The sequence below is a fragment of the Schistocerca piceifrons genome, chromosome 8 (assembly GCF_021461385.2).
Source record: "Schistocerca piceifrons isolate TAMUIC-IGC-003096 chromosome 8, iqSchPice1.1, whole genome shotgun sequence".
Classification (NCBI taxonomy): Eukaryota; Metazoa; Arthropoda; class Insecta; order Orthoptera; family Acrididae; genus Schistocerca; species Schistocerca piceifrons.
The window spans coordinates 257,526,336-257,552,085 of NC_060145.1; the positions used below are offsets into that span (position 1 = coordinate 257,526,336).

At 45.6% G+C, this 25,750-nt stretch overlaps 2 non-coding genes across 2 annotated transcripts; one reads left to right on the forward strand and one right to left on the reverse strand.

Moving 5' to 3' along the window:
• The first annotated feature begins 805 nt into the window (after positions 1-805).
• Positions 806-880, forward strand: Trnas-aga. Its single transcript has one exon. It is a non-coding gene; the product is annotated as a tRNA-Ser (tRNA).
• Positions 881-15,172: 14,292 nt separating this feature from the next.
• On the reverse strand, positions 15,173-15,247 carry Trnat-ugu. The gene has a single exon. It is a non-coding gene; the product is annotated as a tRNA-Thr (tRNA).
• Between the last annotated feature and the right edge of the window lie 10,503 nt (positions 15,248-25,750).

Genomic DNA, 25,750 nt, shown 5'->3' on the forward strand with positions numbered 1-25,750 from the left:
GAAGCTTGTCAACGGTAGCCAAAGCAGCTTCCAGCTGTTTACGGACAGCAGCCAACTCTCCTTGTATCCGCTCACAACAAGCACAAATGGTTCAATTGGCTCTAAGCACTATGGGACATAACTTCTGAGGTCATCAGTCTCCTAGAACTTGGAACTACTTAAACCTAACTAACCTAAGGACATCACACACTTCCATGCCCGAGGCAGGATTCGAACTTGTGACCGTAGGGCTCACGGGGTTCCAGACTGTAGCGCCTAGAGCCGCTCGGCCACTCCGGCCGACCACAACAAGCACAGTCGCTAGCCATACCGTACTGTGTACAAAATAGATATGAGGTCTCAAATGGCGCTAGTGAGTTTAAAAATGTACCAAAGGAGAATAAAGTAACACTAAAAGTTGGTGAGCAGATTCCTCACTGAACTCCGAGACCGCAAGCTATTAAACAGAAATAAATTTCTCTACACTGAAAATTTATTTTAGAAAGCTGCCAAATTCACAATACTTACGCAAAAACAAAAACTACGATTAATTTTCTAACCATTAGTCTACACAGTAAAATACACACGTACAGTTCATTTATTTGCAGAAGCACGTGAACAAAAAACGAATACTAAATTAATGCGTTCACTATGCTGTTCATGGTACGAGGGTGGTTTGAAAAGTTGTCGGAACGGAACAGAAAAGAGTACTTACATCACTGAAACTTTTTTTTTATTTTTCAATGTAGGAGAGCTTCTGTAAAGTTTGGAAGGTAGGAGACGAGGTACTGGCAGAAGTAAAGCTGTGAGGACGAGGCGTGAATTGTGCTTGGGTAGCTCAGTTGGTAGAGCACTTGCCCGAGAAAGGCAAAGGTCCCGAGTTCGAGTCTCGGTCCGGCACACAGTTTTAATCTGCCAGGAAGTTTCATATCAACGCACACTCCACTGTAGAGGGAAAATCTCATTCTAGTCTCCCTTTAGATTAATGCACTTGGTCCAACGATGTTCCAGTGCCTTGATCCCATCTCGAAAATGAGTTTCCTCCACGCCTGCAAAATAGTTGTCAACTCCAGCTAACAATTCTTTGTTTGAAGTGAATCTTCGTCCGACCAAGCAACATGTCTCCAGTCATCAACAGTCCAATGTCAGTGTTGATAGGCCGAGGTGAGGCGTAAAGCTTTGTGTCATGCAGTCACCAAGAGTACACGAGTGGGCCTTCGGCGTCGAAAGCCCACATCGATGATGTTTCCTCGAATGGTTCGCACGCTGACACTTGCTGATGGGCCAGCATTGAAATCTGCAGCAATTCGCGGAAGGGTTGCACTTCTGTCACGTTGAACGAGTCTCTTCAGTCCTCGTTGGTCCCGTTCTTGCAGAATTCTTTTCCGGCCGCAGCGATGTCGGAGATTTTATGTCTTACCGGATTCCTGATATTCACGGTACACTCGTGAAGTGGTCGTAAGTGAAAAGCCCCACTTCATCGCTATAGTCTGTCGGTAAACTGAAGAGCGAGCGAGCGAGTCCCCACTCTGCCTACCCACCTACGTCACAAGGCGCTGTTTCACAACGTAGTGCCGGCCCTGCCGCGGCGCGCGCTTTGAATCTGTGGCGACGCCGTGTACAGATACGTTCCAGCTGCGTTTATTTTTAGACAAATGCGCTAAGACTATCAGGAATACAAACGACGATAGCTCCTTCTGAAACACAACATTATAGAGTAAATAATATTAACAAAGGACCGGAAGTCAGAATTCTACTACAAACATAGAACCGAATGCCTGTTCATGTCAATGTGTGTTCCTCTATTGCTATTCGTAAAACGAATCCCATATATTGCAGTCAATATGTAGGATTTAAGGTTTGTTCCTACTTTGTGTGTCTACTTAATGTTAGAAGTTTCCTTTGAAGGGCTGCATTGAAACTTAACAATTCTTGCAATACGAAGTGTGTTTAAAAAGCAACCAGAAATTTATAATTTCGTGTGTTGTATTACATTTTTTGCTTGTCTTCGTAGACAAGTCTGCAAAGTGTCTGTACAATGTTATGCATATTGGGTACTTACTCTGTTATCAGTTGTCAAAAAGGTTTATGTGTTTTGATAGCAGCAAAGATTATTTGTGTTGTATAAAAATAGATTAGACAATCTGTATTACATTTTGTTATAAGAATGCCTAGCTCCCTTAATTTCCTCACCTGGATCAGGTACTTAGATCTCCAGTCAATTATATCCGTTCTCTCTACCAGAATCTTTCGTTTACTTACAGATCTTTTCCACGTATATCCTATTTCACGTAGTGTCTTGTGTAAAACATCTTTCTGCCAAGGAAAATCAATTTTTTGTTTTACGGCAGTAAGCAATTTCCGTAATGTCGGCACTAGTTTTTGGTTCATGTAAAAGTCCTCCATCGTTTGTCGTGTGACCGATTTTGTGAAACTGTCTATAACGATGGGTTTCCTCCCGAAATTATTAGTTTTCTTTCGTGGCGATTCCAGTAAACCATCCTTCCTCGTGTATCCTATTGTGGAGAGGCTGACGTTTGCATAAATTGCAGCCCTTTGAATGGGATTGGTAAAACTAGCAAACAGTTCTTTTTGTGTCGCCTCCTTGCACACGCTGTCATAACATTAGAGACGACTGAACGCTCGTTACTCCGCAGGTACCTCGTCTTCCTATTCTGCACATTTTCTTGCAATGCAGGGCGATTATCCATCACTTCCGGATACCTAAGTATCAGTGAGTATACAGAGTTAACTGACTGATACTGGAAACTACGATCCCCGAACAGAAACAACGTATATCTCTGCATGCCGATCTACACCGCTGGACAGGTAACGGGTAACTGATTTTGGGTGCCCCTGTAGGCCAGTGACAGCGTTCTTCCGGGAAAGGGCACGTCCCCCACCAAAAGCGCTGCTCGCTCTTGAGTTTGCAGACAGACTATACCTCGGCGATGCTGTGCCCCATCGCTCATGCACCGACTATAAGGCGGGCCGCAAGATGAGACGCAGGCCCGTGAGGTGACACAGGCGGGCTCACGCCAAATTCCTCACGGCTGCGTGAGTCACGGCGACAATCATCGCAAGTTGGATTGCAGTTTCAATACGCAGTTTGCTGAGGAACTTTGGCTCTGGCAGAATAGGCGACTACTTCTGCTATGTTAGTAGATATAAGTTCAGAATCGGATTCCGATTCTGAGTTCGACTGTGAAGATGATCAATGATCGAAACCGGTTGTGAATAAATGTATTGCAAGACAGTACAGGGTTAAACAAGCATTTTTTGATGAAACAAAAAGCAGAAAAAAGTGCGTACATGAAAAGAAGACTAAGTCATGGGGAAATCGCTTTAACTAAGGAATTTGGTGATGAAAAATTCACGAACTATTTTAGATTAAACCGTGATCAGTTCCAAGAAGTGCATGGTCTCATCAAGAATGAAATGTACTCGGACGACAATTTCGATTCTACACTCCTGGAAATGGAAAAAAGAACACATTGACACCGGTGTGTCAGACCCACCATACTTGCTCCGGACACTGCGAGAGGGCTGTACAAGCAATGATCACACGCACGGCACAGCGGACACACCAGGAACCGCGGTGTTGGCCGTCGAATGGCGCTAGCTGCGCAGCATTTGTGCACCGCCGCCGTCAGTGTCAGCCAGTTTGCCGTGGCATACGGAGCTCCATCGCAGTCTTTAACACTGGTAGCATACCGCGACAGCGTGGACGTGAACCGTATGTGCAGTTGACGGACTTTGAGCGAGGGCGTATAGTGGGCATGCCGGAGGCCCGGTGGACGTACCGCCGAATTGCTCAACACGTGGGGCGTGAGGTCTCCACAGTACATCGATGTTGTCGCCAGTGGTCGGCGGAAGGTGCACGTGCCCGTCGACCTGGGACCGGACCGCTGCGACGTACGGATGCACGCCAAGACCGTAGGATCCTACGCAGTGACGTAGGGGACCGCACCGCCACTTCCCAGCAAATTAGGGACACTGTTGCTCCTGGCGTATCGGCGAGGACCATTCGCAACCGTCTCCATGAAGCTGGGCTACGGTCCCGCACACCGTTAGGCCGTCTTCCGCTCACGCCCCAACATCGTGCAGCCCGCCTCCAGTGGTGTCGCGACAGGCGTGAATGGAGGGACGAATGGAGACGTGTCGTCTTCAGCGATGAGAGTCGCTACTGCCTTGGTGCCAATGATGGTCGTACGCGTGTTTGGCGCCGTACAGGTGAGCGCCACAATCAGGACTGCATACGACCGAGGCACACAGGGCCAACACCCGGCATCATGGTGTGGGGAGCGATCTCCTACACTGGCCGTACACCACTGGTGATCGTCGAGGGAACACTGAATAGTGCACGGTACATCCAAACCGTCATTGAACCCATCGTTCTACCATTCCTATACCGGCAAGGGAACTTGCTGTTCCAACAGGACAGTGCACGTCCGCATGTATCCCGTGCCACCCAACGTGCTCTAGAAGGTGTAAGTCAACTACCCTGGCCAGCAAGATCTCCGGATCTGTCCCCCATTGAGCATGTTTGGGACTGGATGAAGCGTCGTCTCACGCGGTCTGCACGTCCAGCACGAACGTTGGTCCAACTGAGGCGCCAGGTGGAAATGGCATGGCAAGCCGTTCCACAGGACTACATCCAGCATCTCTACGATCGTCTCCATGGGAGAATAGCAGCCTGCATTGCTGCGAAAGGTGGATATACACTGTACTAGTGCCGACATTGTGCATGCTCTGTTGCCTGTGTCTATGTGCCTGTGGTTCTGTCAGTGTGATCATGTGATGTATCTGACCCCAGGAATGTGTCAATAAAGTTTCCCCTTCCTGGGACAATGAATTCACGGTGTTCTTATTTCAATTTCCAGGAGTGTATATTGATATCAAAGACGTGGTCAAATCCATCTACTCCGTTTTCACTGGTAGATATGGAGGGCTACACGCTAGTAAGGAATGATATTGTAAGGAACCTAGGCATCTTTTTTGATAAACATTTAACCAGGACAGAGCACATCACGAAAATTTGCTACAGAGTTTTAACAATGTCAATGTAGAATGTTAACAACGAATTACAATGCAACTTACCATTTCGTATGTCCGTTTCCTTGGCCACTGCCTCCCACTTCTCAGCTTTCAGCTTCGTTTTCAAGTAATCTTCATGGCTTGTATCATACAGAACTCTGGTAACACGAACGGCTTCAGTTAGCTTTTCCTCCATTTCGAACTACCAACAGCCAGAACCACCGTGAGCCTCGCAGTAAACTGCGTACAGGAGACTGCGATCCGCAGGGTCAGCAAGCGCAGGAAGTGCGTCACGTCACGCTGCGCTCTAACGTGCGCAGGACCATTCAGTTGTGTGGTTTGCAAAAACTCGCCGTGAGTCACCCTGCGTCACCTCACGGACCTAACAGTACGGTCAAACCAGAGTGTGTTCTTTCCTCGTTATAGAAGTTGCATTTATACTTCCGCCAGAGGTTTGCGGCCTCAGTAGCAGTCTCCCTGCCTGGAGCCGGTGCTGCCCCCTCCACTGGCGCCGGTAGCCGCACCGCAGCGGCTGTCGCAGCGCCACATTCCTCCGCAGCGATTAGTCTCGGGCGCAGGGACGGCCCCGCCCTGTCCCCTGTCCCCCGTCCCGGCCAAGGGCGACGAAACGCGACGCCTCCACCCACCCCACGCTACCCCTCTAGTCTTCATTTGGCTAATAACACGGCGCGACAGTTTTCCAAACTCCGTCCATCAAAGTCGGCAAACACATTACGGTAATTGGCGCCGCCACTCCACGAGCCTTCACGTGGTTCGTCCTGGCGCTGCCGTGGCACCCTCTGCCGCCCCTTTACTCTGCTGTCCTCTCCTCTCTCGTAGCCCCGTAGCCCGACCACCCCCTTATAATCAACAGTTTTGCAAACCACCTAAACGTTGTTTTCCGGACTCACAATGTCGCTTGCGTTTCACTCGAAATACATACAGTGGTTGGACAAAAATATGTGTGTACTACGAATTTGCTAGGCACAGTAACGATTCTGGACAAATAGAGAACGGGGAGTACTAAGCTCTACTGATAAGGTCTCTGGCACTACCATAGTTCCACGATATTGCAGTGCCTGTGTTATTCTGGTTACGATGCAAAGTTCCTTTGGACATTCATTTTTGTCCGAAGTACAGGCACTGCGGCGACCACAGCCGTTACGAAATACGTCAAATGAATTCACAATTCCGAATAAAGATTGCCCATCAGCTGGAGAATGGAATTACGACAAGGACAATTTGTTCCGGATCGGGACTCGGACCTGGATTTCCCGCCAATCGCGAGCGGTCGCGTTACCATTTGGCTGTCCGTGCACGACGCACGGCGAGACCCAAACTTCCAGTCGTTGTCACTCATGCAATTGCGAATTCATTTGATGTGTAACGTAGTTCTAGCTCCATGGAAGAGATTCCGCAGTTCGCCGCTGTGCTGCAACTACTCTCTCTTACACACAGGTCGCCGTGCCTTGTCTTACCGAACACGCTGTGGTCCAAGGAGCCGTCTTCTTTCCTACGAACCAAGAAATCTAGTAACGGGAGGTCTTAATGTTTCTTAGCTTCACTAGTGTAGACAACGCTCGGATGGAGGGAATACTTTTTATGTCAACAATCTTCTGACAGGGTTGCCGGCCATTGTGGCTGGGCGGTTCTGGGTGCTCCAGTCTGGAACCATGTGACCGCTGCGGTCGCAGGTTCGAATCCTGCCTCGGGCATGGATGTGTGTGATGTCCTTAGGTTAGTTAGGTTTAAGTAGTTTTAAGTGTAGGGGACTGATGACCTCACATGTTAAGTCCCATAGGGCTAAGAGCCATTTTCTGACAGGATTGATGCGACCAGCCACGAATTCTTCTCTTTTGCCAACCTTTTCATTTCAGAGTAGCACTTGCAACGTACGTCCTAAATTAGCTACGAGATGTACTACAATCTTCCTCCAGAGTTTCTGCCCTCTACAGCTCCCTCTAGTCTCATGGAAGTTACTCCCTGATGTCTTAAAAGATGTCCTATCGTTCTGTCCCTCCTTCCTGTCAGTGTTTTCCATATATTACTTTCCTCGCCCATTCTGCAGCGTACCACCTCACTCCTTACCTTATCAATACACATGATTTTCAACATTCGTCTGTACCACCACATCTCAAATTCTCTTCTGTTCCGGATTTCCCACAGCCCATGTTTCACTACCATACGATGCTGTGCTGTAAATATATATTATCAGAAATTTCTTCCTCAAATGAAAACCTATGTTTGATACTAGTACACTTCTCTTCGTAAGGAATGCTTTCTTTACCAGTGATAGTCTGCTTTCTATGTCCTCACTGCTCCGTCCGTCATGGATTCTTTTGCTACTGAGGTAGCAGAATACCTTAACTTCATTTAATTTGACAACACCAGTTCTGATGTTTAAAAAAATGTTCAAATGTGTGTGAATTCCTAAGGGACCAAACTGCTGAGGTCATCGGTCCCTACACTTACACACTACTTTAACTAACTTATGCTAAGAACAACACATACAGCCATGCCCGAGGGAAGACTCGAACCTCCGGCGGGAGGGGCCTCGCAGTCCGTTTCAAGGCGCCTCAAACCGCGCAGCCACTCCGAGTGGCGTTCTGATGTTCAGGTCTCGCTGTTCCCATTTCTTCATCTTCTCTTTACCTTCGACTTTCTTCGTTTACTCTCAGTCCATATTCTGTACTTATTAGAATGTTCAATTAATGCAACACATCCTGTAATTCTTCCTCACTTTCACTGAAAATAGCTATGACATCAGTGAACCTTATCATTTACACCCTTTCACGATGAATTTTAACCTCTCTCTTGAACCTTTCCTTTATTTTTTTCATTGCTTTTTCGATTTCGATGTATATATTGAACAATAGGCCGAAAGGTTACATTCCTGTCTGACACTCTATTTATTTCGAATACTTTTTTCTTGGTCTTCCACCCTTACTGTTCCCTCATGGTTATTATACGTATTGTACATTACCCGCCTTTCCCTGTAGATTACCCCTATTCTTGTCACCATGTCGAACGCCCTGCACCATTTGATATTGTAGAACGCTTTTTCTAGATCGACGAATCCTGTGAACGTGTCTTTATTTTTCTTCAGTCTTGCTTAGATTACCAACCACAACGGCAGAACTGCCTCTCTGATGCTTTTACTTTTTCTGAATCAAACTAATCGTCACCTAACAGATCCTCAATTTTCTTTTCCAATTTTCTGTATATTATTCTCGTCAGTAATTTGGATACATGAGCTGTTAAGGTGATTGCGTGTAATTCTCGCACTTGCTCTCTTCGGAATCATGTGAATGATGTTTCTCCGAAATTCTGATGATACGAGGGCGAGTCAAATGAAACCTTAAATATTTTTTTAAATATTATTTATTGTGCAAAAGTGATACAGAGCTGTATTACTTTTCAACATAATCTCCTCCACGCTCAATGCAAGTCCTCCAGAGCTTACGAAGTGCATAAATTCCTTTAGAAAAAAATTCTTTTGGTAGTCCGCACAACCACTCATGCACCGCGTGGCGTTCCTCTTCAGAACCGAACTTCTTTCCTCCCATTGCTTCTTTGAGTGGTACAAATATATGGTGTAAGTAGGCTGTTCAGGTTTCTATGCTGGTAACGCCACGTAGCGCTCTATATGAAATTCACTCGCTGTGCTGTGTGCAGTCTGTGGCTGGTTTTCATTATTGGAATATTTGCTATTGTAGTGTTGGGCAGCTGGATGTGAACAGCACGTAGCTTTGGGCAGTTGGAGGCGATTGTGTTTCAGTTCAGTCTTCATCAGAATAATTAAAGAGAGAAATGTCTGAGTACGTCCAGTTCTGCTCAGCTGTTTGAAAATCAAATAACATAATAGGTTTATCAGCACAGTAATTCACTAATTTTTCGAAGGGGATGTTTCAATTGAAATCACTTGGGGCAAGGTCTGGTGAGTATGGTGGATGAGGAAGTGGTTGGTGGAAGTGAACCTAGGTTTCGTCCCCAGTAACGATTCTTGCAAGGAAACCATCACCTTCTCATTCAAAGCGCCGAAGAAGTTCTTCACAAGCATCAACACGTCGTTGTCTAATTTCAGGAGTCAGCTGCCGTGGCATCCATCTTGCAGACACTTTGTGAAACTGGAGCACATCATGCACAATGTGGTGTGCTGACCCATGACTAATCTGTAAACATGCTGCAATGTCATTCAGTGTCACTCGGCGGTTTTCTTCACTATGGCTTCAACTGCTGCAGTGTTCTGTGGAATCACAACTCGTTGAGCCTTACCTGGACGAGGAACATCTTCCGCAGAAGTCACACCATTTGCAAACTTCCTACTCCATTCGTAGACTTGCTGCTGTGACAAACATGCATCACTGTACTGAACCTTCATTTGTCGATGAATTTCAATAGGTTTCACACCTTCACTACGCAAAAACCGAATAACGCTGTTCTTCCCTGGTGCAAGTCGCAACTGGGGCGGCCATCTTTATACTGATACTGCATCGGTATGTGTGCATCTGCACTATGCTGCCACCTAAGGCCATTTTGCACGCAGTTTGTAGCACACTTACCAACTTACAGTATAACAGCGCGAAATTTCGATTTGTTATTACAAATTTAAGGTTTTCATTTGACTCACCAACGTATGTCGCCAGTCTCATACGTTCTATACACCATCTTGAATATACGTTTTGTTACCATTTCCCCCAATGACTGTAGAAATTCCGATGAAATGTCATCTATCCCTAGTGCCTTATATGATCTTAAGCTCTACAAAGCCGTTTTAAATTCTGATTCTACCTCTTCGCTTTTGACATCTGTATCTTCTTCTTTCACCTCATCAGACAAATCCTCTCCTACACAGAGGCCTTCCATATCCTCTTTCCACTAATGTGCTCTGTTCTCTGCATTTAACTGTGGAATTCCCATTGCGTTCTTAGTGTTACCGGCCTCGCTCTTAATTTCATCGAAAACTGTTTTGACTTTTCTATATGCTGAGTCAATCCTCACGACAATAATTTCTTTTTTGATTTCGTCACTTTTTCATGCAGCCATTCTGTCATAGCTTCCTTGCACTTCCTATTTATTTGATTCCTAAGTAACTTATATTTCTGTGTTCCTGAATTCCACTGAAAAATTTTTACATACTATTTTCTTCGATCAGTTGAAGTATTTTTTTTCTGTTACCCGTGGTTTCTCGGTAGTTATCTTCCTTATACCTACATTTTTCTTTACAACTTCTGTGATCACCTTTTTTTAGGGATGTCCATTCCTCTTCAGCTGAACTACCTTTTGAGCAATTCATTATCGCGTACCTATAGTCTCAGAGAACTTCAAGTGTATCTCTTCATTTCTTAGTATTTCCGTACCCCACGTCTTTGCATATTGTGTCTTTCTGACTGGTCTCCTAAACTTCAGGCTACTCACCATCATTACTGCGTAGTGATCCGGATCTGTATCTGCAACTGGGTACGCCTTATAACCCAGTATATGTCTGCGAAATTCCTGCCTGATCATAATGTACTGTAACTTAATTCTACCCGTATCCCCCGACCTTTTCCAAGTATATCTCCTCCTCTTGTGATTCTTGAGCAGAGTACGCGGTATTGCTAGCTGAAATTTACTCCAGAACTCAATTAGTCTTTCTCCTCTCTCATTCCTAATACCAGGGCCATATTCTCCCGTAATTCTTTCTTCTACTCCTTCCCCTACAACCGCATTTCAATCCCCTATGACTATTACATTTTCATCTCCCTTTACACAGAGAATTACCTGTCCAATATACTCACGTACTTTCTCTGTCTCTTCATCTGCTTGTGACGTCGTCATATTTGCTAAATTATTGTTGTTGGTGTTGGTTTGCTGCCGATTCTGAGGAGAACAAACCTATCACTGAACGGTCGCAGTAACTCTCTGCCCCGCTTTCCTATTCATTATGAATCCTCTCCCGTTATATCATTTTCTGTTGCTCTTGATATTATCCGATACCCATCTTACCAGCAATCCTTATCGTCTTCACTTCACTGACGTCCACTGTATCTAAATTGAACCTTGTCATTTACCTTTTTTTGGATTTTCTCTCCCTGTCATGTTCAAACGTCTGACATTCCTCGCCCGGACTCTTCGAACGTTACCCTTTCGTTGGCTATTCAGTCTTTCTCTTATGGTCAACTCCCTCTTGGCAGTCCTCTTCCGGAGACCAAAATGGGCGACTAGTCGGAAATCTTTCGCCAATGGAGTCATCAGCATGCCACGTTTTCAACTACAAGCCACTTGTACTGTGGATACAAATTGTGGGTCTTTAATGCAGCGGTTTCCATTGCCTTCTGCATCCTCATACCGTTGATCATTGCTGATTCATCCGCCTTTACGGGCAATTGCCCGCATGAAGTACAAGAGAGCGCCCCGAACCTCTGTCTGCTCCTCCGCCCTCTTTGACAGGGCCATTGGCAGAATGAGGGTAACTTCTTATGCCGGAAGTCTACGACCACCGTGTCTGATGATTTTTATTCAAAATTTAAGCGTCAGAGCGGTTCGAACCCCGTTTTCTTCTCGCCTTCATAGCAAGCCTTCCTGGGCTTACATTTCAGCGGCTCGGAATTTGACCATCTAACGCGCCAATCGGACGGAATTCTGCCGGATACCCCATAGGAGGACATCAAAAGCACTCCGTCTTTAGGCCACGAGTGGCCTACTGGGACCATCCGACCGCCGTGTCATCCTCAGAGGAGGATGCGGATAGGAGGGGCGTGGGGTCAGCACACCGCTCTCCCGGTCGTTATGACGGTATTCTTGACCGAAACCGCTACTATTCGGTCGAGTAGCTCCTCAATTGGCATCACGAGGCTGAGTGCACCCCGAAAAATGGCAACAGCGCATGGCGGCTGGATGGTCACCAATCCAAGTGCCGGCCACGCCCAATAGCGCTTAACTTCGGTGTATCCACTGCCACTAGGCCGTTGCCAGGAGGACATCGAGCAACTCTATTAACCAGTGCAAACTGGATAAATGCTTACATAAGGGTCAGAGTTGGACGAACGCATTATTGACTTGCTCACTTCGTGAATCTCTTTCTCTTGAATAAATTATTCAGTTTTTCTGAAATTATAATCACTTTTTTTTTTTGTGTGTACCTATACATAACATCTACGGATTTTCGCCCCATTTCCATCACATTCGGATAATTACTTCGTCGTGCGTCGTTGGTGTTTTTGTGTGAAAGCGTATTAACGAAGGTGATCAATGATAGTTGTGTTTCTTCATTTACTATAACAACCGAGAACATGATTCCTAAGATGCAGTGTCAGCTAAGTAACAACAAACCCTCGACACCCAGGCACTTTTCCCCGTTACGACCGTCCTCCCCAGAAGCAGCGGTAAGCGGCGGTGCAGACAGAGCGCAGAGGGCGCCTTGCTCATCACTGTGCTGCACGGAAGGGGGGGGGGGGGGGGCGATTAAGTCGAACGCTGACACTGCAGGGCAGCAGTGCACTGTGCAAGAGGAGTCCTCTAGCCGGCGCTTGACCGCGGCCCTGCCCGCGACTCATTTATTTGTCGGTAATTGCGGCCAGCTCCGGGCCTAATGGTCGCCAGCCCGGCACACAGCGGCGCAAACTTTGCCCACCTGTTATTCCGAGCCATCAGCGTAATGGGCGGACCGGGCGGGCGCAACCTGTAACCGAGCGTCGCGGCAAGAGTGAGGCGCGTGGGGGCGCGCCGTGCGGGGGCGGAAGTTGTGCCGCGAGGTGATTCACCGCCGACTGGGGCGGCGGCCAAGTAGAGCCACTCCTACTGTCGCTGTGCGGAGCAAACGCGGAGCAAAGGTGGACAGGCGACAAATACAAGAGGTACAAATCCTTAATGTTGGGATGAGTATTTATAGATGAGAAAACGATGGTTGAAAATACACTACTGGACATTAAAATTGCTACACCACGAAGTTGAAGTGCTACAGACGCGAAATTTCACCGACAGGAAGAAGATGCTGTGATATACGAATGATTAGCTCTTCAGAGAATTCACACAAGGTTGGCGCCGGTGGCGACACCTACAACGTGCTTACATGAGGAAAGTTTCCAACCGATTTCTCATACACAAACAGCAGTTGACCGGCGTTGCCTGGTGAAACGTTGTTGTGATGCCTCGTGTAAGGAGGAGAAATGCGTACCATCGCGTTTCCGACTTTGATAAAGGTCGGATTGTAGCCCATCGCGACTGCTGTTTATCGTATCCCGACATTGCTGTTCGCGTTGGTCGAGATCCAATGAGTTAGTAGAATATGGAATCGGTGGGTTCAGGAGGGTAATACGGAACGCCGTGCTGGATCCCAACGGCCTCGTATCACTAGCAGTCGAGATGACAAGCATCTTCTCCGCATGGCTGTAACGGATCGTGCAGCCACGTCTCGATCCCCGAGTCAACAGATGGGGACGTTTGCAAGACAACAACCATCTGCGCGAACAGTTCGACGACGTTTGCAGCAGCATGGAGTATCAGCTCGGATACCATGGCTGCGGTTACCCTTGACGCTGCATCACAGACGGGAGCGCCTGCGATGGTGTACTCAACGACGAACCTGGGTGCAGGAATGGCGAAACGTCATTTTTTCGGATGAATCCAGGTTCTGTTTACAGTTCTAAGTCCAGGGGACTGATGACCTCAGATGTCAAGTCCCATAGTGCTTGGAGCGATCTGAATTTGCAGGAGACTCACGGGAAGCTGTTTTGTTTGCTGCGTTCATTCGGTCGACTTGCCATGAAAATTCGTTTCGTTTTCCGGCATGACGTGGGCCCAGTTTGCAGTTGCTCTTGTTTGCCAGTCTTAAACACTACTGGCCTGGGCTTGGTTCTTGTCAGTCACATGGTCACAGGTTGTTGCTTCACATCACGCTGGTGCAAATTTCTTCTTGAAATTGCTACTTGCTATTGGTTTAAGCAATGCGCTGCAAATGTAATCGGTCCCACTCGCGTAGGACGTGCTTCTATTCCAGTGTTACGATTACGCACTGTGAAATTTAGCATTCCGTGCCTCGTTTGGTGAAAACGGAACTTTTACATGATCACTTTGGTCTCCGTCCGTCTATCTGTCTTTCTCTCCAGCCGTAAACACACACACTCACTGATCAAAGTCTACACGGTACTTCCCGTGGACCAACAATCATGAAATTTGGCAGTAAACAAGGCTCCACTGTACAACTACAAGAAAATAACGAATATTCTTTATTTTTAATTATATCAAACGATAATTTTTTTGTCATTTGTTATCCGATAGTCTGCCTGTCCATCTGATATGCCCCTTTTTTCTAAGAAAAGGGTAGACGTATTAAGTTGGAACTTATGTCACGTACTAAGGTGTGTGGTCCCTTGGCGATGTATGAACTTAACGCTTTCAATACATTACAGTGAAAAGACACGTGTATTTACGCTAGATATTTTGATATCTTCCCAGTATCCATATCGATAACAGGCAAAAAGCATCGAAATACTCGATCTCAGGGACTGGATGAACTGCCTATACAAATAGCCCGCGGTGCGCGAGTCATAAGCGCACTTAACGGGATTTTATACAATTACAAGGCTTTCCGACTGAAAATGGTACATAGTTTCTTCGTGTGTGAGTTTGAGTCGTGCGTTCACGTGGACCGGAACATCTGTAAATGCTGGTGCCATAGATCACCATTTAGATTCTAAAAAACCCTCTCATTGGTAGTAAGTAAGTTCGATTCCCTGGTATCACTGTTTTTGTGTATACTGTAAAATAATTTGTCTCTTACGCAGTCAGTTTGAATTCGATGTTCATTGAGGAGTTTCAATGCACGTCTACATATTCCGGTTACCTAATATAGAAAGTTATTAAAAAATCTGTGGTCGATGTGCCCGTTTCGTTTCAATTCTTCCTTGTATCTTTCGCAACCAAGTGGCCATACAAGCTCACGCTCTGCAATAGCCCACACGCTGCTAGCATTCCGCGTTTGATTGCACCGGCACTCATAAATACCTGGTAGATTTCACTACACCACGAGTATTACTTCACGTTACTTGTAATGCAAACGGCTGGCCAATGCAGCAGGGCCTACAGCACACTTGAAAGTAATGATAATTAAATCAAGACCCTAAGCTGTGGCAACAGGGGTTGATATACATCAACGCGGACAGTTGAAAATGTGTACCAAGACCGGGACTCGAACCCGGGACCTCCTGCTTACATGGCAGACGCTCTATCCATCTGAGCCACCGATGGCACAGAGGATAGCGAGACTGCAGGGGTTTATCCCTTGCACGCCCCACGTGAAGCCCACATCCCCAACTTAATGTCCACACACTGCAGTCGTGGCGTCCCTGCGCATTACACTCACTACTCGCGGCAAACAATCTTACCGAGCCCCATAAGAGGTTGGGCAATGCGTGTGCATCCAGCACAGAAGAAGGTCAATGGCCGGTTAGCCTTAACCATATGAAGATGGTATCTGTTCTTTCGGACATGTCCGAAAGAATAGATACCATCTTCATACAACTTGAAAGGTGTCCATTAAAATCGGTCACTTTGCATGGTTTCTGTTTTTATTTACCTTCGTCACGCAATCAATTTTTGCTATTATATATGCGGCACAGTGATTGGCTTCCGCTCATCGAAGGCTGCTTCGGCTACACGTCTCTCTCTGCCTGTAGTCTTTGAGGCGAGAGCGGCTTCGGCCGATATCTAGCGAGGGCGTGATCCTCACACATAGCTTTTATTATCGCTATTATTGTTATTACTATCATTTCATTTTATTAGCTTTCGCTGCGTGCCCATTCAACCATATCAGTAACAAAAAGGCGGCACGACAGCATATTGGAGACGATTTTCTTGTCCTTTACGATGATACGAGCATAAGAACAACACAACACACAGTCGACGAATGGAGAAAAACAACCCGGCTGGGAATCAAACTCCGGCCCCTTCAGTTAGCAATCTGTCGCTCTGACCGCGCAGCTACCGAGGCGGACCACAAAGAGCTCGCGGGTTTTGAAGGAAAACAAGGCGTTCTGTTTCGTTCTCTTTTGTTTGGGTCGCTCTGAGGAAAAACTGTGTTTTGCTCGTGTATGATATGGCGTGCTTTTAATTGAGGCTACCTTGCATTACTCGGAGCAAGGAAACTAAAGACAGCTTATGATATGTACTCAGGCCGTCGTAGTGAGAATCTAACATAATACTTTCTAAGTGCCGACTCCAGAACACAAGGTATGGTGTTTCTATATGTGCATCTGCATGGACACTCTGCAAATCACACTTTGCCTAGCAGAGGCTTCATCCAACCACCTTCACAATAATTCTCTATTATTCCAATCCCAAAGAGCGTGTGGAAAAAACGAACATCTATATCTTTCCGTGCGAGTTCTGATTTCCCTTATTTCATTATGATGATCGTTCCTCCCTGTGTAGGTCGGCATCAACAATTTTGTTTCGCATTCGGAGAAGAAAGTTTGTGATTGAGATTTCGTGAGAAGACTCCGCCACAGCGAAAATGCCTTTATTTTAACGATGTCCACTCCAGATCCTGTATCATGTAAGTGACACTCTCTCCCCTGTTTCACGATAATACAAAAGGTGCTGCCCTGCTTTGAACTTTCTCGATGTACTCCTTTAATCCTACGTGGTAAGGCCCCGAGAACGCGCAGATGTACCCCTAAAGAGTTTCTTTTATGACTTGGCAACTTATACTGGAGCAGTATCGTTGCTTAGGTAATATTATCGGATCACTAGCAGAGTGGCACTTACGGTTGTCATCAATGTGGGCAGATTCCACCACGTTTACGTGTTCTATCTGATTCGTGGCGGGGTTTAGCAAGCCGGTATTTTATTCACCAAGTAAATTGTTTTATTTTTTGCATAATTTTCAAACGTACCTCGGAGAACTGGTCTTAGTATGGTTGTGCTGAGTGCACGAAATAATTCATGTAACATTAGTCAGACTATTCTGTGCAGAATCCTTGATCTTTTTGACATCAAATAACAATCCTGAGGTGAAAACAAAATCTTGTGTCTTTAAAAATGGATTAAAAGCAGTGTTGACCGCAATAAAATATTTATTTACGATGGTTACCGGTTTCGGTCAGAATGCGACAACCTTCAGGCCATTTATACCATGATGGTAAGCGGTGGCGGTGAACCAAGCAGATGTTGTGACTCGAAGAAAGTGAGCAGTTGACGTACGTGGAGTCACAACATCTGCTCCGTTCACCGCCACCGCTTACCATCATGGTAAAAATGATGTGAAGGTTGCCGCATTCCGATCGAAAACTATAAGCACCGTAAGTAAATATTTTATTGCAACCAAAACTGTTTTTAATCCATTATTAAAGCATTTTAGCCAGACCGGTGATTTTCTTAACGAGGAAAATTTTAAAAATGTACTTTCTCATATATTTATTTCGTTGCTTTCATCAATTTAACTACACGAATTAACATTTATCAAGATCGTAGTATTAAGCAACACCCAACGGTACGCCGCAGTAGTAACGCTAGTTCTCGTCAGATCACCGAAGTTAAGCACTGGAGGGCTTGGCTAGTACTTGCATGGGTCATTGTCAGCGTCTTCCGAGTGCTATTGGCAAACGGGATGCACTCAACCCTTGTGAGGCAAATTCAGGAGGTACTTGACTGAGAAGTAGCGGTCACGAAAACTGTCATCGGCCGTGAGACACGTGTGCTGATGACATGCCCCTCCATACCCGCATCCAGTAACGCCTATCGGTTGAGGATGACGCGGCAGTCGGTCGGTATCGTTGGGCCTTCCTAGGCTTGTTCGGACGGAGTTCAGTAACCATGAGGGTTTGTACTAATACCTTGCATAAGATCAACCAAGGACATTATTTTATCCCTTCACCTCACTTATTAGTTCAGTGACAATCATTTTCATCGCGTACGAATTTCACGGCCTAGCAAAGATTGTTTTTAATTTAGTAGCTATTTCAGGTTACGAAAGATAAGTTTGCGTCGAGAGTTTCGTAGCAATAACTCCTTTGTCGTCTCGCTTTGATTTCGTAATCTTTGCATCCTTCGTGGTTCCATTTATTCTCCTTGCAGTATCGAATACTTATTTTCGTTCTAACACAAATCAGTCTGTTTTCCGTTTAGACTGCGAAGGTTAACTATTTGTCGACACATAGTTTACGTTCACAAGCGCTTTATCGCTAGGGCTTGCTGGATAAACCACTGTAATCAATTACATGCATTTCAAATCCTTTTTTTGGGCTAAATAGTTAATGTAAAAAGACAACAGTTGGCGCTCTCGACCTCTGTGCTTTGTTTGCAGTGCGCTAATTCATTTATTGAACTATGCACCTAACGATGCTGTGAGCAAAACAAATAAACGCTTTTCCCATCAATCACAATTTGCACTAAAGAGCCTGGTTGATGTTCACGAAAGGAAGGGATTTAATTTCAGAACTTAAAACGAACACTAAATAAAGGGAAATGAGTTTGGGAAGAAAACGTAGTACAGTCCAACAGCGTTATTATAATACCAGTGCATCGTTTATGCAGTCACTCGCAACACCTTCTCTGGTTTCGGCTGCTGTGGAAGAATGGTTTGCCATTTCTCTACAGACTTTCACACACCTCCCCAGCAGAGTTCAAACCGTCACTAAGCCGAAGGGTCGACACACCTCATATTAATGTCGACCTGTATAAAACATTGCCTTGGGCCGTGGCAGAGCAGTTGCTAGTCCAGTGAAGTCGGTTTTTGGCCGTAACAAAGATCTGGGAACAGGATATCCTTCAGTATGGCGTATTGACAGTCTCTTCGGGTTTTCTGCCAGAACCTAAATTTAACTCGATTCGATATTTCGGCGATCCAACTGTTCGCCATCTTCAGGAGAATGCTGCTTCTGCTGATGTGCCCCGCTGAGTAGAAACAGCATTCTTCTGAAGATGGCGAACGGTTGGATCGCCGAAATATCGAACCGAGTTCATTTCAGGATGCAGCAGCATACGCGAAGAGACTTTCATGGCTTATTATGCCGTGAAAGCCTACGAAGTCACAGTATGGCGTATTCTCTGGTATCACATCTAGTACCATCAGGAATCAGTTAACGAAGCAGCTGAAAGAGTCGAATGTAATACATTTCCTTCAGACAGAAAAGCTTCTGTCTAGAAATCAGCACGAATTTTGAAATCATCGCTCCCGCGAAATTCAACTTGCCTCTTTCTCACACGATATCCTCCAAACCATCGATGGAGGGCGACAGCCAGATTCCATGTTTCTGGGGCATGAAAGGGAAGCAGTGGTTGGGAAGGGAGTGAGACAGCGTTGCAGCCTATCCCCTATGTTATTCAGTCTGTATATTGAGCAAGCAGTAAAGGAAACAAAAGAAAAATTCGGAGTAGGAATTAAAATCCATGGAGAAGAAATAAAAACTTTGAGGTTTGTCGATGACATTGTAATTCTGTCAGAGACAGCAAAGGACCTGGAAAAGCAGCTGACCGGAATGGACAGTGTCTTGAAAGGAGGATATAAGATGAACATCAACAAAAACAAAACGAGGATAATGGAATGTAGTCGAATTAAATCGGCTGATGCTGCGGGAATTAGATTAGGAAATGAGACGCTTGAAGTAGTAAATGAGTTTTGCTATTTGGGGAGCAAAATAACTGATGATGGTCGAAGAAGAGAGGATATAAAATGTAGACTGGCAATGGCAAGGAAAGCGTTTCTAAAGAAGAGAAATTTGTTAACATCGAGTATAGATTTAAGTGTCACGAAGTCGTTTCTCAAAGTATTTGTATGGAGTGTAGCCATGTATGGAAGTGAAATATGGACGATAAATAGTTTGGACAAGAAGAGAATAGAAGCTTTCGAAATGTGGTGCTACAGAAGAATGCTGAAGATTAGATGGGTAGACCACACAACTAATGAGGAGGTATTGAATAGAATTGGGGAGAAGAGAAATTTGTGGCACACCTTGACTTGACGACGGCATCGGTTGGTAGGGCATATTATGAGGCATAAACGGATCAGCAATTTAGTACTGGAGGGCAGCAACGAGGGTAAAAATCGTAGAGGGAGACCAAGAGATGAATACACTAAACAGATTCAGAAGGATGTAGGCTGCAGTAGGTACTGGGAGATGAAGAAGTTTGTACAGGATAGAGTAGCATGGAGAGCTGCATCAGTCCAGTCTCTGGACTGAAGACTGCAACAACAACAACAACAAGATTTCCGGAAAGCGTTTGACACTGTGCCCCACTTCAGAATTCTGGCGAAGGTGCGAGCGTACGGTTTAGGTTTCCAGATATGTGAGTAACTCGAAGATTTCTTAAGTAATAGAACCCAGTGCGTTGTCCTCGACGCGATTGTCGGTCAGAGACGAGGGTACCATCATGAGTGCCCCAGGGTAGTGTCATAGGACCACTCTTATACTCTGTATGCATAAATTATCTGACGGTCAGGGTGAGCAGCAATCTGCGTTTCTTTGGTGATGATGCTGTGGTGGACGGAAAGGAATCGTAGTTAAGTGGCTGTAGGAGGCTACAAGATGACAGACAAGATTTTTAATTGGTATGATGAATTGCAGCTTTCTGTAAACGCAAAAAAATGTAACTTAATGCAGTAAAATAGAAAGAACAAACCCGCAATTTTCGACTACAGCATTAGTAGTGTTCTGCTCGACGAAGTCACGTCGATTAAATATCTAGGTGTTACGCTGCAAACTATATGAAACGGATTGAGCATATAAGGAGTGTAGTAGGGAAAGCGAATGGTGGACATCGGTTTACTGGGAGAAATTTAAGAAAGTTTGGTTCATCCGTAAATGGTACCGCTTATAGGACAGTATTGCGGCCCATTCTTGAGTACTGCTCGAGTGTTTGAGATACAAAGCATGTCGGATTAATGAAAGACGTGGAAGCACTTCAGAGTTCGGCTGCTAGATTTGTTACCGGTAGGTTCGAACAATAAGTCAGTATTACGGTGAAGATTCAGGAGCTGATATGGCAACCCCTGAAGGGAAGGCGACGTTCTTTTCGACGAACACTGTTGAGAGAACAGTCATTTGAAGCTAAATGCAGAATGATTCTACTGTTTGCAACGTACATTTCGCGTAAGGATCGCGAAGATAAGAGAAATTAGAGCTCGTATGGATGTATGTAGACAGTCGTTTTTCCCTCGCTCTGCGTGCGTTTGGAACAGGAAAGGAAATGACTAGTAGTGGTACAGGGAATTCCCAACCAGGCACCGTCCGATGGCTTGACGAACATTTATGTAGATGTTCACTGAAGCGCCAAAGAAACCTGTATAGACACGATTATTCAAATACAGAGATATGTAAACAGGCGGAATACGGCACTGCGGTCGGCAACGCCTATAGAAAAGTGTCTGGCGCAGTTCTTAGATCGATTACTGCTGCTACAATGGCACGATATCAATATTTAAGTGAATCTGAACGCAGTATTACAGTCGGCACAGGAGCAATGGGACACGGCATCTCCGAGGTAGCGATGAAGTGGAGATTTTACCGTACGCCTACTTCACGATTGTACCGTGAATACCTGGAATCCGGTAAATCAAAACTCCGACATCGCTGCGGCCGGCAAAAAATCGTGCAAGATCGGGACCAACGACGACTGAAAAGATTCGTTCAATACGACAGAAGCGCAATCCTTCCGCAAATGGCTGCAGATTTCAATGCTGGGCCGTCAACAAGCGTTAGCGTGCGAACCACTCGATATGGACTTTCGGAGCCGAAAGCCTACTCGTGTACCCTTTATGACTGCACCACAGAACGCTTTACGCCTGGCCTGGGCCCGTCAACACCGACATTGGACTGTTGATGACTGGACAGATGTTGCCTGGTCAGACGAGTCTCATTTCAAATTCTATCGAGCGGATGAACGTGTACAGGTATGGAGACAACATCATGAATCCATGAACCCTGCATGTCAATAGGGGACTGTTCAAGCTGGTGGAGGCTCTGTAACAGAATGGGGCGTGTGCATTTGGAGTGATATGAGACGCCTGACGCGTCTAGATGCACCTCTGACAAGTAAAACATACGTATGCCTCCTGTCTGCATCCATTCATGTCCACTGCGCATTCCAACGGACTTGGGCATTTCCAGCAGGACAATGCGACACCCCACACGGCCAGAATTGCTACAGAGTGGCTCCTAGAACGCTCTTCTGAGCTTAAACACTTCTGCTGGCCACCAAACTCCCCAGACATGTACATTATTGAGCATACCTGGGATGCCTTGCAACGTGCTGTTCAGAAGAGATTTCCACTCCCTCGTTCTCTTACGGATTTATGGACAGCCCTGCAGAATTCATGGTGTCAGTTCCCTCCAGCACTGTTTCACACGTTAATCGAGTCCATGCCACGTCGTGTTGCGGCAGTTCTGCGTGGTCGCGGGGGCCCTCACGACATTGGGCAGGTGTACCAGTTTCTGTGGCTCTTCGTGTAAATTAACGGCGGCCACTAGGGCCGTGTGACTTAACACCTAGAGATATTTTTCTGTGGTTTTATCTTAAATCACTAATGTATATTAATGAAACCCAATCACTCACGAGCTGAGGGAGGAAATTCGATGCACAAAGGAAGTAATCACGTTTAGCTGGTAGTTGGCATTGATCGACGTCAGTGGGGAAAGTCGAAAATTTGTGACGCACAAGGACTCTATACCGGGTGTCCTGCATACTAGGCAGATGCTTTGACCACTAAGCCATCCGGACACAGTGGTCATCAAATGGTTGAAATGGCTCTAAGCACTACGGGACTTAACATCTGAGGTCATCAGTCCCCTAGAACTATTTAAACCTAACTAACCTAAGGACATCACACACAACTATGCCTGAGGCAGGATTCGAACCTGCGACCGTAGCAGCGGCACTGTTCCTGACTGGAGCGACTAGAACCACTCGGCCACAGCGGCCGGCAGAGTGGTCATCGCAACTCCACCGACTACCCTAGCACATCTCCCGTCAGCCTCAAATTCTCAAGTTCTGCACACTTTACGAATGTGCCCATATCCATTATCCACACTATCGCGGTATTTCGACGATTCCTGTAAGAGTTCGAGCGTGAAGTACATCTGCACTGAAGAGATCGTTGACCAGCCTTTTCTTGGTCGTATATTTGGTGTCTGTTCTTTCGGACAGAGTTCCTGTCATATTAGGTCATACCATACCATTTCCCATACATGAAATGGGAAGGTGTGATGAACAAGTTTATGTATTTTGTAATTTGATTCAAAAAACTAAAGGCCGGCGGGTGTGGCCGAGCGGTTCTAGGCGCTTCAGACTGGAACAGCGCGACCGCTACGGTCGCAGGTTCGAATCCTGCCTCGGGCATGGATGTGTGTGATGTCCTTAGGTTAGTTAGGTTTAAGTAGTTCTAAGTTCTAGGGGACTGATGACCTCAGATGTTAAGTCCCGTAGTGCTTAGAGCCATTTGAACCAATCAAAAAACTAAAGCTCGTAATTTGATGATTCAAAACCGGTGCGCTTTTTGAGGGACCCTCTGATCGTGGTGAAGTGAGTTCAGGCGGAGGTTTTCTGATCGGCAGCAAGTGTGTCACCGGCTCGGCGCCGAGCGTGCAGCCCCCGCTTGGCGTCGGCGTGTGGACGGAATGCCGCTTGTGGGCACAGCCGTGCCTAGCCACACACACACCTCCCCTGTGTGACCGGCCGCACACACGGGGAGCCGCCCTCAAAGTGGGTCGCCGCCAGGGGCTGGATTAGCGAGCCACGCACACACGCCCTAACCCTACACACGCCCTTCTGCCCTCTCCTCTGACTAAGCGCTTGGCCCCACCCTCGTCACAGTCCACTCCGCACGCGCGCGCGCACACACACACACACACACACACACACACACACACACACACACACACACACACATTGGAAGATAGTGAACTATGAGTTTCTATGTACATACATATGCACACGCTGCAATATTACATCTATGGGTCGTAGAAGTCATCCTGGAAACCATGTGTTCTCAGGAGTCTGCCAGGGTTCATTTCATTTTCCATAACGCACTGCTTCTCTCGATGCACGTTAACGATATTTTATTTGTGTTACGTTCTTGTAATTACCACATACATGGTGATTTAGCTACACCTACCGGTAAGTTTTTCGCAAGTTGCAACACCTTCACAAATTGTGTGTGGGATTGTCATAGTCTCTCCCTTTCTATGTGCAAACTCTTAGTCCTACAGAAAAAAATGAGAAGGAGCTTTTTGTAGGAAATTTAACGTAGTTGTATTTTGTACTGAGATACGTTTTCGCTGGAAGCAGCGATTTTCGGATTACTCAAGAAAAACGCGTTTGAAGGTCACTTACGTAAGTTTTTCTTGGAGCAAAATTTCACTATATTAAAGTTCCTACAAAAAGTCTCGTTCATTTTTTGTGCAGGGATAATAGTTTGCATGTAGTGAGTGAGAGAATGTGAAAATCTTGAATTTCGCATTTGAAGGCGTTGTGGGTTGCATAAAACCAATAGGTAGGGGCACCTGAGTCACCATGTATACCCTCATGGCGTTCAGTTGATAGAGTTGCTGCTTCCGTATCAGGTACAGCCTATGTTCATTATCATGATGGACACAAAACCTGGAACTTAAACTGAACCGTGAGAAGTCATGGTTCATCCTTGTATAATGTCGAAACATTTTCGAGGAACACATCCGCTCATACTCATTGATGGTTGGGGAGAGTGTTGTACCTAGACGATAGTGAACTTAGGAATATAAGATATTTTTAGTCGGTATTTCAGTCTGCTGAGTGATTTTATAATTGCACGAGGGAAAGTGCACCAGCTACCGCCGTAATCAGTTTCCGCCATTTTATACGGGTTTTCTTGCTGTTAGACATAAAGTTCTATTTAGTGCAGAATTTGTACATATTTCGCTTCTACATATTTAAATGCAGTATAAAATGTTAAATCTATTTACAATATATTGTTTTATGGTGAGTAAAACTCTATACATTTTGAAAAGTAGTTATACAACCTTTGAGCTATTAAGCATACTTCATCAGTCGTGCACCATCTTGTACCTTGAAACGGAAGAAGGTCTTATACCAGGTGATATTTGCGAATGAACTGCACTTCTTTTGGTGTATTAACAGTTTTACCTGTCTTAAAAATCGAAGTTTTCACTAGTTTCCAGGACCTTCCATTTCAAATTGTATTTAACTTGTAATTGGTTTCTGATAATATTCATATTTAATTTGTCTTCACTTATTGATTATTGCCTGTGGTAGAGCAATAACGTACAAACAGTCGATTAAATAAGGCACTCACAAGATTTTCTCGATCGCAACGCTTTTAAAACTCAATACAATATTTGATCCTAGGTACACGACGAGGGGTTGGGAAACTTCCTCTACAAGGCCAAAGAATCAGCAACGATCAACGGCATTGGGATGCAGAGGGCAATGGAAACCACTGCATTAAAGACACGTAGAGTAAATACACAGGAAATGAGGACTGTAATTCAAAAAGTGTCATGATGATCTCTGCAGACGCAAAGGATTCAGTAATTATCCCCGTTCGTATCTCTGGGAGGATACTGTTAAGAGGGAAGCGACCATGAGAAAAATATTGAATAATCAGCGAAAGGGTGACGTTCTACGAGACTTGATGTGGAATGTCGAAAGTCTGAACGTGACAGGAAAGCTAAAAGATCTGAAAACGGAAATACCAAGACTCAGTTTAGATATAGTGGGGTTCAGTGAAGTGAAATGGAAAGAACACAATGATATCTGGTCA